Source organism: Periplaneta americana, chromosome 12 (assembly GCF_040183065.1).
Source record: "Periplaneta americana isolate PAMFEO1 chromosome 12, P.americana_PAMFEO1_priV1, whole genome shotgun sequence".
NCBI classification, from domain to species: domain Eukaryota; kingdom Metazoa; phylum Arthropoda; class Insecta; order Blattodea; family Blattidae; genus Periplaneta; species Periplaneta americana.
This window is the reverse complement of record NC_091128.1, coordinates 2,831,249-2,845,009: the sequence shown is the minus strand read 5'-3', so window position 1 is coordinate 2,845,009 and position 13,761 is coordinate 2,831,249. Positions and strand designations below refer to the sequence as shown.

The following is a 13,761-nucleotide window of genomic DNA, read 5'->3' as shown; positions in this document are numbered from 1 at the left end:
AGGAGTGTCATTTACAGCAATAGTGAATAGCATGTCTGACCTTGAAACGAGAGGTCCCGGGTTCAAATCCTGTTTGGGACAAGTTAACTGTTTGAAATTTTTTACGGGGTTTTCTCTCAACCCAATAAGAGCAAAAGCTGGGTAGCTTTCGGCGCTGGACTTGTAGCCTACTCATTTTGCTGGCATCATCACCTTCATCTCACTCAGATGCTAGATAACGATCACATCTTCAATTAAAAGTTATTTATTATTTTTTATTGTAATTATTTACAAGACTATAAACAGTGAGTTCATTATGTCCCTTTTCACACTGCGTATTGTGATATTTCTCTCTGTGATATTAACATTTTATATAATGAAAAATAAAATTAGTTAGAATCAGTGTCTGCAGCTTCACGCACGTGCTGGTCCCTTTCAATTGGTCTTGGGGGACTTTAAATTGTTGCAGCACCAAAATAAGTACGGATTTAGAAAACTGGAACATTGCTCTTGAATGTTGCTTCATGTGTGCAAAGAATACTGTGATGAAACCGACAGCTTTTATGTGACAATCAATTGCAGAAAACCACAAGACTCTGAACATCATCTCCTTCAAGCTGCTGGTGCATGGTGATGTGGTAAGGAACCCTCCACACCGTTGTCTGACTAATATCAGATTCCCTAGCAATTCTCCTGGTTGAGTCGTGAGGATTGACAAGAACGCCAGCAATGACATCAGCAGATCTCTCGTCTGTCACATCTATTTTGACTGGTTAGGCTGCAGCTGTCCAGTTGCTGTACATGAAAGTATGCTACTTTGTATTGTATATATTTGTATAGTTTTGGCCGATGGATTGTATATGCTTTAAATTGAATAGTAATCTATATAGCTCTACTGATAAATTGTTTGTATTTGTAATTTGAAGTAGTTTGCATGATATGTATTATCAATTTCTGTATATCACAACTGGTTGAATTGTTTATGCCTTAAATTTAATTAACTTGTTTTGTATTATACATATAGCTCAACTTATGAATGATCGTTTGCGTTTGTAAATTTAATAATCTGATTGGCTATGTATTGTATACTTTTAGTAGAGCCATCGATGTAGCTCAGTCGGCAGACTCGCTGGGCTGCTGATCTGGAGCTGCGTTCGGGCTTGGGTTGGATCCCCCTTTGGTCTTTGGTTTCTTCCGAGGTTTTCCCCAGCCGTGGGACTGAAGCTGGAAGGTCTATGGCGGGTCCTTGGCATCAATCCCTTTGATTTGATTACCCCCCTTTGATTTGATTACCTGGTTGGGTTTTTCCGAGGTTTCCCCCACCAAAAGGCAAATCCCGGGTAATATTTTGGCGAGTCCTCGGACCTCATCTCATCTCACTACATCTCGCCAAAATGTAAATGTAAAAAAAAAAAATGTAAAAAAAAATGTAAAAAATTGCACACAATTGTAAAAATTGTAGAAAATTACTAAATTGTAAAACTATAAAAATTTGTAGAAATTGTAATTGTAATATTGTAAAATGTTGACTTGTTCCACATCTTAAAGCTTCATTGCTCATGTAAGATCTATGGAATAAAATAAATGAATGAATGAATGAATGAATGAACGAGCACAAGACTGACGAGCACTTTGCGGTTATAGACGCTGGGCAGCCCGGAAGCTTCTACGAGATTCGCCCACTATCACCAACATAACAAAACCTTCTTGAGTTGTGTAAACCATTACTGTTTGTAGTACGTAGTAGGTATTTGTAATCATTCTTAACTTTTAGATATTTATTTTATTAGTCACAAAAGTAATTGCATAACTTGAAAAATGTACTTACGTAGGTACAGAGAAAACAAAATACTTTCTTCTTAATGTAGGCCTACATTGTTGGGCAATTCCATCTGAGCTTATTACCTGGCTAAGTGCACTGGCCGTACTGTATTGTGGTGACTAAAGGAAATGCTGCTGTGCGAGCAAAGGGAAGGGGTAGTTTACTTGTATTCACCCCTCGACGGTGCTGCCGGCCACCAGGTCTATACTCAGCCAGGTAATTGTGCGTGTGTAGGCCTACTGTGTTAACATTAAATGAAATAATCTTGTTTATATTTTCTTCTTGTAACATTTCTCAATATTAACGATTAGCTTCTCGTACGTTTCCTTATGGGAAGATCAGGAATTGGTAAAAACGTTTCTTACGTACGAAAGCTGTTTGTTTTCAAGAGCTCTATCAAATGCTATGCTATTTCACCTGACTCCCATTTGAAATTTGAAAGTGATACGCCACTGACCCTACTTCCTGTTAGGGCTCATTGATGAAATCAAGCTCAAGTGAAAGTTCACATGTGGTTTAGTTTAAATATTTTTGTCTCGGAAAATTTTAATGCACTAGTTTTCGAAATAAATGACTGTTACGGGTGATCTGAATCACCCTGTATAAGTATATTTTAATACTAAACATGTTTCTGTATCCCAAAACATTGCATTCATTACATGAATTTTGATCCCTTCTACAAGAGTAAAAATTAAAGAATATTTTTAAATAGCATAATTCTGAAAGAAGAATGTATGATGTAATGTGGAAGAATAAATTAAGCGAGTCTGATTAAATTTACGTACTGTAGCAGAAGAAATTAAAATTAACGAAAGAATACAATTTAAAGACGAAATACCAATAATACCAGCACTGTACTCGTGGGACTACAGATCCAAATTTCTATGACTAGAAATTGTAAATCCTTAATTGTATTACATTACATTACTTCTACTCACTGTTATGCATAATGTGATTTTATAGCAGTAAAAAAGCTGAAAAAGTAATAAACTTTGGAAATCTAGTTATAAATCTGTTGAATTCTAACAAAACTCTAGCAAAGTCACATAAAATAATCAGTAATCGATTTATTAGTTCACATTTCTAGTTACATTAGTCATCCAAATTAATCTGAATTAAAATGAAAAGTTTACAAGTAAATATGATGAAAGTACAATAATAATTTTTACAGTCCATATGTACATTATCTATACTAATAATAAATCTGTAGCAGAAATTTTTCTGGTAATTTTCGATTTTCCAAAAATAATTGGTCCTAACATATATAATTAACCACCCTGAAACCGAAAATCGCTTTTTTGACATTTTTATTTGTATGTCTGTCTGTATGTTTGTTACCTTTTCACGTGATAATGGCTGAACGGATTTCGATGAAAATTGGAATATAAATTAAGTTCGTTGTAACTTAGATTTTAGGCTATATGGCATTCAAAATACATTTAAAAGGGGGGTTATAAGGGGGCCTGAATTAAATAAATCGAAATATCTCGCTTATTATTGATTTTTGTGAAAAATGTTACATAACAAAAGTTTCTTTAAAAATAATGTGCGATAAGTTTTATTCCTTGAAAAATTTTGATAGGACTGATATTTAATGAGATAAATGAGTTTTAAAATTAAAATAACTGCCATCTAAGGCCGTGTAATGAATTAAAAAACAAATGACTTCGTCTATAAGGGGCCTTGGACAGCAACAATCGAAAGCTATGAAAGATAGCCTACGAGAATGTTTCTGTGTTTGTATGAAGTAATATCGGAAGCTAAATTAACCGATTTGTATAATTAATTATTATTTCACCATTGGAAAGTGTAGTTTCTCTAGATGGACATAATGCTATAATATTACAGTAACTTCTGATATAATATAATATAATATAATATAAGTTATTTGAAAGGTTCAGAACCATAGTGGGCCAAGTGCCATTTACTGAATACGTAGAAAACAAGGGTTAAAATTAAGTTATTACCATAATTCAATGGAAACCTATAACAAGTAAAATAAAATATACACATTAAATCTAAATGATGTCAATCTTCATTAAACTATGGTTGCATGTAATAAAAATTAAGAAACAGGTTAAAGGAATTGTCATTGCACCAAATGAGTGTCTCTCGACCAAAATGATCGCATTTTAATTATTTGGATGCAATTTAAATTAAGTAACATAAAAACGATTTATCCTTCTATCAAACACGAATGTTCCCTGGACCCAATGTTCTATTTTAATTATGTAATTACTTTATATTTATTTCTAACGGGTGCAGCGGAGCGCATGGGTACAGCTAGTTCTTAATAAAGCAGTCTGCATTGTTATGTAATCAAGATCATACATCATACATCCACTGGTTTAGCTGGACGTGAACACATCACAATGCCATTCCGAAAAATAAAAGTGTATGCATATCGGAACGTGAGGATGCCAAACTTGACACCAGTACGAGTTCATTTGGCGATTGCAAAATTGATCAGCATAGTTCCTGCAAATATTCCTTCCAACTAAATCACTGCATGCTTCAATACTTACTGGTATTGTGATGCAGACATTTCAGTTTGCACTTCCAGTACCTCGAAAATTGTGATTTGTGTATTTCCTAGTAAAATACTGCTGTAAAATACTTGAACAAACAGGCACCAAAACCTTTGATAATCTACTATTTCGTTATTAGAATTTCATACTTCCAACTAGTAAAACAGCATTAGAAATAATTTACAAAACTAATATGTGATTTTCAATACACGACAATATTTCACTACATGTGTGAATTACAATATGATGTACATTAGCAATACCTTTTCCAGTCTTTATCTAAGCGAATTCAACGTTTCTCTTACTGGTATGAAATTTAGTGCATCTTTTCCAAAAATATAATATTTTCAAAAAGAGGAATGTGTGTGAAGAAAACTATGAATCAGTATATTACTGAGATAATGTATTAATCAGACAGTGCAGAGGATTTTACTGAACGTTAAGCATATGTCAGTTGCAGGGGGGTCTCTCCCTCTGCATGCCAAGGACATGACGTCTTGTCACTGTGTAGGGACCGAAAATCCGCTGTCTGGTCGCGACATACAGACGGAATGATCAAATGATATGAAATCTAAAAATATTATGATAACAGTTATAATGAGAACTGATGTGAATGAAATTAATAATGTATAGTCAGTGGCGACTTGCTTTATTGAACATATAGCAGAGCATCATCTCCTTAAATCGAATCAGTCTTACTAATGTTAATAGAATACACACCAACTTATGCTACACAATACGTAAGTCTTTGAAAGACACTAGAAGAGCAAGTGCAATTGTGTAGTTCTCTCAGAGGCTCAGTTCAAATGTGCCATATTCTTCTATTCCAGTCCCTAAGCAGAACAGAATGAATGTTACCTACTGACATTAAGCGGATGATGATTCAACACCAGACATTTAATTCCTTGGTCATGTTAGGATGGCACCAGACCATCACTTGACACAAACATAAGATAAAGAATACATTCCAGGTTATTGTGCAACTAGTTCAGAGTTGATATCCATAGTGATATTCCCCAGATACAGCGAAAAAAACAAACATAATAATAATGATGATAATAATATGAATTTATTTTTGTCGCTGATATGGTACACAGGTATGGAGTACAACAGGTTCCTGAATAAGGATTGCAGCTGTTTGAGTTTTAAAATTTCTAATTGTTCAACAAGAGTTCGCAAAACAATCCAAACTATTGAAATTATGAATTGAATATATACAAATTGTCGTTTTTCTGTTATTATTATTATTATTATTATTATTATTATTATTATTATTATTATTATTATTATTATTATTACTAGCCATACCCATGCGCTCCGCTGCACCCGTTAGAAATAAATATAAAGTAATTACATAATTAAAATAGGACATTTGATCCAGGGAACATTCGTGTTTGATAGACGGATAAATCGTTTAATATGTTACTTAATTTAAATTGCATCCAAATAATTAAAATGCGATCATTTTGGTCCAGAGACACTCATTTGGTGCAATGACAATTCTTTTAACATGTTTCTTAATTTTTATTACATGCAACCATAGTTTAATGAAGACTGACATCATTTAGATTTAATGTGTATACTTTATTTTACTTGTTATAGGTTTCCATTGAATTATGGTAATAACTTAATTTTAACCCTTGTTTTCTACGTATTCAGTAAATGGTGCTTGGCCCACTATGGTACTGAACCCTTCAAATAACTTAAATTATATTATATAATATTACATATTATATTATATTATATCAGAAGTTACTGTAATAACATTATAGCATTATGTCCATCTAGAGAAACTACACTTTCCAGTGGTGAAATAATAATTAATTATACAAATCGGTTAATTTAGCTTCCGATATTACTTCATACAAACACAGAAACATTCTCTGTAGGCTATCTTTCATACCTTTCGATTGTTGCTGTCCAAGGCCCCTTATAGACGAAACCATTTGTTTTTTAATTCATTACACGGCCTTAGATGACAGTTATTTTAATTTTAAAACTCATTTATCTCATTAAATATCAGTCCTATCAAATTTTTTCAAGGAATAAAACTTATCGCAAATTATTTTTAAAGAAACTTTTGTTATGTAACATTTTTCACAAAAATCAATAATAAGCGAGTATTTCGATTTATTTAATTCAGGCCCCCTTATAACCCCCCTTTTAAATAATGCATTTTGAATGCCATATAGCCTAAAATCTAAGTTACAACGAACTTAATTTATATTCCAATTTTCATCGAAATCCGTTCAGCCATTATCGCGTGAAAAGGTAACAAACATACAGACAGACATACAAACAAAAATTTCAAAAAAGCGATTTTCGGTTTCAGGGTGGTTAATTATATATGTTAGGACCAATTATTTTTGGAAAATCGAAAATTACCAGAAAAATTTCGGCTACAGATTTATTATTAGTAATAGATTATTATTATTATTATTATTATTATTATTATTATTATTATTATTGATGCACTACCGAATTTCTGACCACAAGATGCCACTGACAAAGAATTTATCATAGCAGTAAACACAATTTAAGAAACACATTACCGGTACTATCAATTTCTCAAATTCCATAATGACAAGAGATTCCATATGAATGTGAAATGTTTCAGAAATACGTTAAACATAATGAATATGAAGCTTTAATGAGGAAATTGCTTCAGGAAAAAATGTCAAAATTTATGAATGGGAGTAGCCCCTAATGTTATCAGTCTTATACAGAAGTGTATGTATGAATGAATTTGAGGAACCTTATTTCAAAATAAACTTTACCCTCTGAATCTCTTTTCGGCTGTTCAGATGTGAAAGTTATTCTTGGTGCTAGGGGATATGTTACAATTCTGGCTGACAAGAACAGACACTTTTTTCACAAAAAGATGATGGACAATTTTATTGAGAACCCTAGGACCAACTTTTCCAACACTGTCTTTGTCCTTCACAGATTTTATTTTAACCCATTATGAGTTTGTGGTAACACAAAATTACACCATTGGAAACATTTTTCAAGCTCCCTTTAAAAATTCTGTACATTTTTGCAAAATTATCCACGGATCTAAGTAAAAGAGATTTCAAGCTTTAAAATGATGTATTACACAATTGTCTTTCGCTCACTTTATGTCTGGTCTCTTCTGACTGTGGCTTCACCCTAGCCAAAAGTGCCGTCGTTTTGGTAGTGCCGGTTATTTGGGTGCTGGATATGAAGGATTTTACTGTATATAGATACCAGCTTAGATTAGATTAGGATAGATGGGATGGATTGGATATATCAGACAGACAAGCAGATATAGATACAGATATAGGTGGACGGGCAGGCAGGCAGATAACAAGAGAGAGGGGAAAGTGAGTGAAGAGTTCTATACTAAGTTTAGTTAATATCTAAAAGATACATTATGTTGCAATATTTAGTTTTATTCATAACACCGTTCTGCATGGATTTTGTTGTTTTGAAATAAATGAACGTTTCTGATTCACAATTTCACACTGATTGCAAAAATGAAATCCGTTTTCGTGTACCACGTCAGAATATTTTACAATTCAAAATTTTATGTTTTCAATATTTTTCGTAATATAGTAATATTACAGTGTGCTTGTCGTTTGTTAAAAAGGCACGACAGCTTATAATTTAAACTTTATTACTTAAAATGTGACATAATATATTTTATTATGTTTGTATTTGATATTTATTAAAATCTACTGACTGTATCCGCCCTTAGGGGATGTACAAAATTGTACCCTTTCCCTTAAAATGAACCGAAGTTAAGACATCCGTTGTTTATTCTTGGAGATTTTTATCTGTCTGCACCCAACGTTATCTATAGACAGGATGTTGAAATGTTTAGTGTCTCAGGTCATAACAAAATTGTGAAGGAAATATTTACTCTTAGAGATTGCTATTGAAACTAACAATGAATTAGAGAAATGACATAGGGTCCCTGTATATATATTTATTTATGGAAGTGCAATCCAGCTTATGAGGCTACAGATTTCCTTACTGAGACAATAAACCTATCCACTTTTAAAAGTTTTAAAATTAGAGGTTCAATTTTGTGTTGTTGGTTGTCGTGTAAAAGTGAAGTGTGTAAGTTCTCATTTTTCTGCAAGAGTACGACATAATAGTGTTGTTTCATAGAAATGTCGAAACGTGGTTGTGTAAATGTTCCAAATTTGTTTTGCTATATATATGTGGGTCATATACGTTAGTAAAACAGAGACAGAATATAACAGCTTTTGTAAAGAATACTTACTTTCAATATTTTGGCATTAAGTTAGGAGACCAGGACAAATCCTGGTGCCCCCATAAAGTATGTCGTAGTTGTGTTGAAGAGTTGAGAAGTTGGAAAAATGGAAAAAGGAAGTCATTGCCCTATGATTTGGAGGGAACCTACAAATCATGGAGACGATTGTTATTTTTGTACAGTTAAGGTAGCTGGATATACTGCTAAAAACATTCCCTCTGCCATTCAGCCCGTACCTCATGGTCCTGATATTCCCGTTCCGCTACCCCCTGAATCAGATACATTGCCATCTGGTTCCAGAAGCACTGAAACTGAATCTCCATGCATCATACTTATGAACCAGGTAATACTGGTGATGATAGATGTTTTAATCAAAGTGAGCTTAATGATTTAGTGAGGGATTTAAATTTGCCTAAAGAATCAGCAGAACTATTAGGTTCTGAGTTAAAAGAAAAGAAAGTATTGGCTGAAGGTACATATTTTTCATGGTACTGGCATCGTCAGAAGGAACTTGTCCCTTTTTTTTTTGCTGAAGAAGAAAATTTAGTGTATTTCCAAGACACCCTTGCCGTCTTAAAATTTTATAACATAAACTATAATTCCAAAGAGTGGAGGTTCTTCATAGATTCTTCTCAGAAAAGTCTTAAACGTGTTTTGCTTCATAATGGAAACATTGCGGACTATTGCTGGATATTAAAAAGGGACTGCTCTGCACAACATGCGAGGAGGTCAAGGAGGACAAAATTTGAAGTGCAATATTGCGGTAAGGTTATGAAAGTGCTTATAATTAATAATTAATATTAATTAATGACAAATTAGTGACAAATAGCAAATTGTGGCCTAGTTTTTCTCACAAAAGTCTTGTTGAAAATAATTTTTATGACGTTTCACAAAGCTATAATTTCATTTCTAGTTATTCATAAACTGTCTGAAAACCTGACGTGATGGGGGAAAATGGAGATTATTTTCGAATTCAGCACAAAAAATCAGTTTAGAATCGCCTATCAGATTGAAAACAACAGAAAATAAGTTCTGAAATGCAGAGCTGTGTAATCATTCTTATAACTTTCCACGTGTCTTAATGAATTCCTCACGATTTGTCAATAATTATGCAGCTCATTTATCGTCTTGGATAATCGGAAGTAAGACATTATAAAATTGTAGCTGTACTTTTTTTATTTATTACAATTACAGTATTCTGTTAAATACAAAGTTCCATTCTTTTACTTTAATTACACATTTCAATCCTCTTCAAAACTGTGAAAAGGAATACTTCAGGAACAGATTGAACATCCCTGTTCCACCCATCACTGGCTGTCCAACCATCAGACGGCTTGTAGGCGACTGCAAGTCATCTCGTTTTCCTGCAAAATGAAAGTATTCATAATTATGCAACTAACATTAATATACTGTATGTGGTAAAAACAGCAGTACAATACAGTAACTTCTAGTACCGATGACAATCAAGGAAATAATTAATTGTAGTAACTATTAACAGAATATGATGGTTAATAATTGGTAGGCCCACTTTGTACTTCAGACAGAGATACAGCAGAACCTCTATTATCCGTGCTAGTGAAGGGAGTGACTCAATGGTTAATCCATACCATGATGAGAACCGATAAGCTAATACATTGAATTGGGGATGAGCAGGATCTGTCTATGCTTATCTACATAACAAATAATAAAGTTTTCACGCAGGCTTCTGCGGCTGGTGTACATGGTGTGTGGATAAGCTTCGGGGCTTCGGGGCCCCGAAGCTTATCCACACACCAAACAATAAAGTTATTTGTCACATTTTATTAGCTTGAACGTTTTCGGCTCCAAGGAGCCATCTTCAGAAAATTATGCCTGAGAAAACATATAAATAAGGGTTGGTACATACGTGTTATGTGATACAATGTGATTAATAAGCAAGTTATGAGCCTCTGCTATAAACAATTATGAACTCCAAAGTGATTAAAAAGTAGTTAAAATAAGATAAAAGCTTATATAAGCTGTGATCAATAAAATACTAAAATAGAAAATGTTGTTCTGATTATAATTTGCTGAACCATTTCAGACAAAGGCTCCAGTATGTTGTCTTGAATGGAGACAATTCAACTGTAATACGGAATAAAATGTGACCAAAATAATACATGCATAATAGGAAATTACAAACTAATAACAATGAAATGTACTTATGTAAGGCTTAACAATGTTGAATCCTATACAAGCTTAATATAATAACATTAATATAATATCTGGTTACAAGCTTCGGATACCGAATTATGGATGGAACAATTGCTATTAATCTGAGTAGTGTTATGAAATGATTTAAGTGGGGTTTAATAAGTTATAAAATAATTATTAATATGTCTAAACAGCGTTATCTTGGGTTATAATGAATGAACAAACTTACAATCGTGTGTGTAGTAACGGTGGTTCCGAAGTCTATGATGGTAGGGAGCCAACTGTTGGGTGCGCTTCATTTACAGGTATTACTAAGCTTAGGTAGCAGCTGACGGTGGAAGGGGGGGAGGTTGGTTATAGGCTGACAAGCAGGCACGTGGGTTATATATTCAGATTGAAAAGTGGGATATGCAGATTGGGAACTTGTTCATTCAAAAGCGATATTTGCCCGGGCTATATGAAAGTGTTCAGCTGCGTTGATGTATGTGCTAGGGAGAATAATGTGCAAAGCCTCATTTATATTGGTTAATTCATGGCCTTGCTCGATCAGATGGTTGGCGAACTTAGACTTTCTCCTGTTATGCTTAAAGTCGGCAACATGTTCGCTGTACCTTGTTCTAAAGTTTCTACGAGTCTGGCCAATATATTTATGTGAGCAGTTCTTGCATTGCAACAGGTATATGCCTCCACTTTGATTTTATCACTGGTGTTGAGCTTATTTGGAATGATGTTATTTCATTTGTTATCTGAGCAGAAAGCTATGCCAATGCCGTGTTTTTTTTTTAAATTACTGAGTTGGTTAGAAACTTTACCGAAATATGTCATACTAACCCATTCTTTTTTTTTTGGTAGTAGGGGGGAAAGGGAGAGAGGGGGGATGGAGGGGAGGGGAGAGGGAGGGAATGGGGAGAGGTAAAGGGAGGGAAGGGAGAGCTTGGGAGAGGGGAACAGGGAGGGTGGGGAGGGGAAGATATAGGGGGAGATGGGAAGAGGGGAAGCTATAGGGGGAGGGGATAGGGTGCGAGGGAGAGAGAGTGTGTGTTGGATAATCCGCTGATCAGTTAATAGGGTGACGAATAATCGAGGTTATACCAGCGAATACGGATTATAAAGAATGGACACTTCGCGTCGGTACCTTTGATGTAGCCGGACCGATTTCAATGACCTTCAAGCCAGCTAGAGCGTGAGATTCTGCTTTCTCCCTAGAGTTGGCGCTGACATCATACCAGCTAGCAGTCGACACAGCGGAAATATAACACATATAATTAATACATCTAGGTACATTATGTACTCAAAATAAATTGGATCCATAAAATAATAAATCCGTCATTGACTGTAATGTCCAGACTCTAGAGTTCCTTTATAATGAGAGTTGAGACGTTGACCCCAACAACAATTAAAATATGTAATGATTTGATAGTGCTGAAAATGGAAAAACAAAACTCTTACGAGAAGTAAAACCATATACCTATATTATATTATATACAAATATTAAACGAATTCGATACTTAATTTTATAATGTATTATATTATTTTATAATATAATTTATTGTATCTGAAATATAAAATATTATTATTACAACTAATTTGTCACTGAGAAATAAGGAAAAGCTGTTAACTTGAATTTATTTGAAGCAAAGCGTTACTGGATTATGCAATAAGGTAGGCGATGTTTGGATCCTGTGCCTTAACTCTATTCTCAATTATTATCTTAGCGTATGCTCGATTACACTACCTCTAGCACTTGAAAGTGGAACTAGACGCTGGCGCACAGAGAAACAAAACACAGGAAAATTCGCTCAGTGTCCATTCTTTATAATCCCTATTCGCTGGTTATACTGTAAACATGAGCTAATTACTGTACTTTTGAGCATTGTAACACGTTTCTTTTTGATGTGGTTCTTGAAAATTTATTTCTTGCTCTTGATTAGGTCCGAAGTAAATTTTATGAATAAGAAAACTATGACTTTGTAAAAAAAAAAATAATAATATACATATACCCAAATCCCTTTAACCTTTTCGGGGAATCAGGAGGGGTGAGCGGTGTCAGGGAAAGATTTAAGGGAAGGAAAGCTAAAGGGGGAAATATTAAAGTGAAGTTTCACATTCTATTCACCATAGAATATGATTTAAAGCAGCAAATATTGCAGGAAAGCGTAAGAACAATGAAATAATGACCCACAGAAATAACTCAGACGTTACATTATTTCACTCCAAATGTATAGATGAATTCAATGTGTGAAATGTAATCCGTATTAAAATATTAGCTTGCCTCGTGTCACAGCCCTTCTCAGAAAGTTCACCGACGCCTCAAAAGACATTTGCTGCAGAGGAGATACATTGTGTTCCATTTCTTTTCTGCTGAATGGATCATATTTCCCACTGACAGTCATGTAGTCTGCCACCAGAAGCAAGTGTCGTGGATCAACAGTGATGCCATACACTTGGAACACATCTTGGATTTCCTTAAAATAAATATACAATTTAACAATTGAGTATAACAACATTAGTTATTTTTTGAAAAAAAAAAAAAGTACAGAAAAATAAACTAAGCTATTTCAATTTGCGTACCTTCACTATTACTCTTCTAGCTGCTTCTATTCCGAAAGTCTCTGCCATTTTGTGGACATCATTTGTATAGAGTCGGTTGAGATCAAGAAGTTTATGAAATTTATACATTTCCTGAAAATTAAAAACATTATCATACAAAATCAGTAATCAGTTAGGAAAAAATAAGACTTTTTTGCTTGTAATAAATATAACCTCAGTACATACAATACTCGTATTACGGTACCAATCTGAAATATCTGATAAAACGTTAACAGATGGTTAAGACCGTCAGACCTTCGTACTGGAAACCTGAGCACAAATCCCAGCAGAACTTAGGGTAGATAAAACCAGTGTCGGGGCAGGTTTTCTCGAAATATTTCTCATCTCCCTGCCATCATTTCATAATCTCTCGATAAAATTATCATTAATATCAGTGTGAAAAGTAAAATGAAATTAGTATACTATATTAC

At 34.0% G+C, this 13,761-nt stretch overlaps 1 long non-coding RNA gene and 1 pseudogene across 2 annotated transcripts in view; one reads left to right on the top strand and one right to left on the bottom strand.

Annotated features, from left to right (window-relative positions):
- Positions 1-13,761, top strand: part of LOC138710120 (uncharacterized) — a 143,484-nt gene that overhangs the window by 98,787 nt on the left and 30,936 nt on the right. Inside the window, exon 6 of one of the 2 annotated variants that reach the window (XR_011335067.1) lies at positions 562-1,747. The exons of the other annotated variant lie outside the window; for it this stretch is intronic. This is a non-coding gene — a long non-coding RNA (uncharacterized lncRNA). Of the gene's footprint in view, positions 1-561; positions 1,748-13,761 lie in introns of those variants that run through there. 2 annotated transcript variants of the gene reach the window in all.
- Positions 9,710-13,761, bottom strand: part of LOC138710119 (DNA-directed RNA polymerase I subunit RPA1-like) — a 152,905-nt pseudogene continuing 148,853 nt past the window's right edge.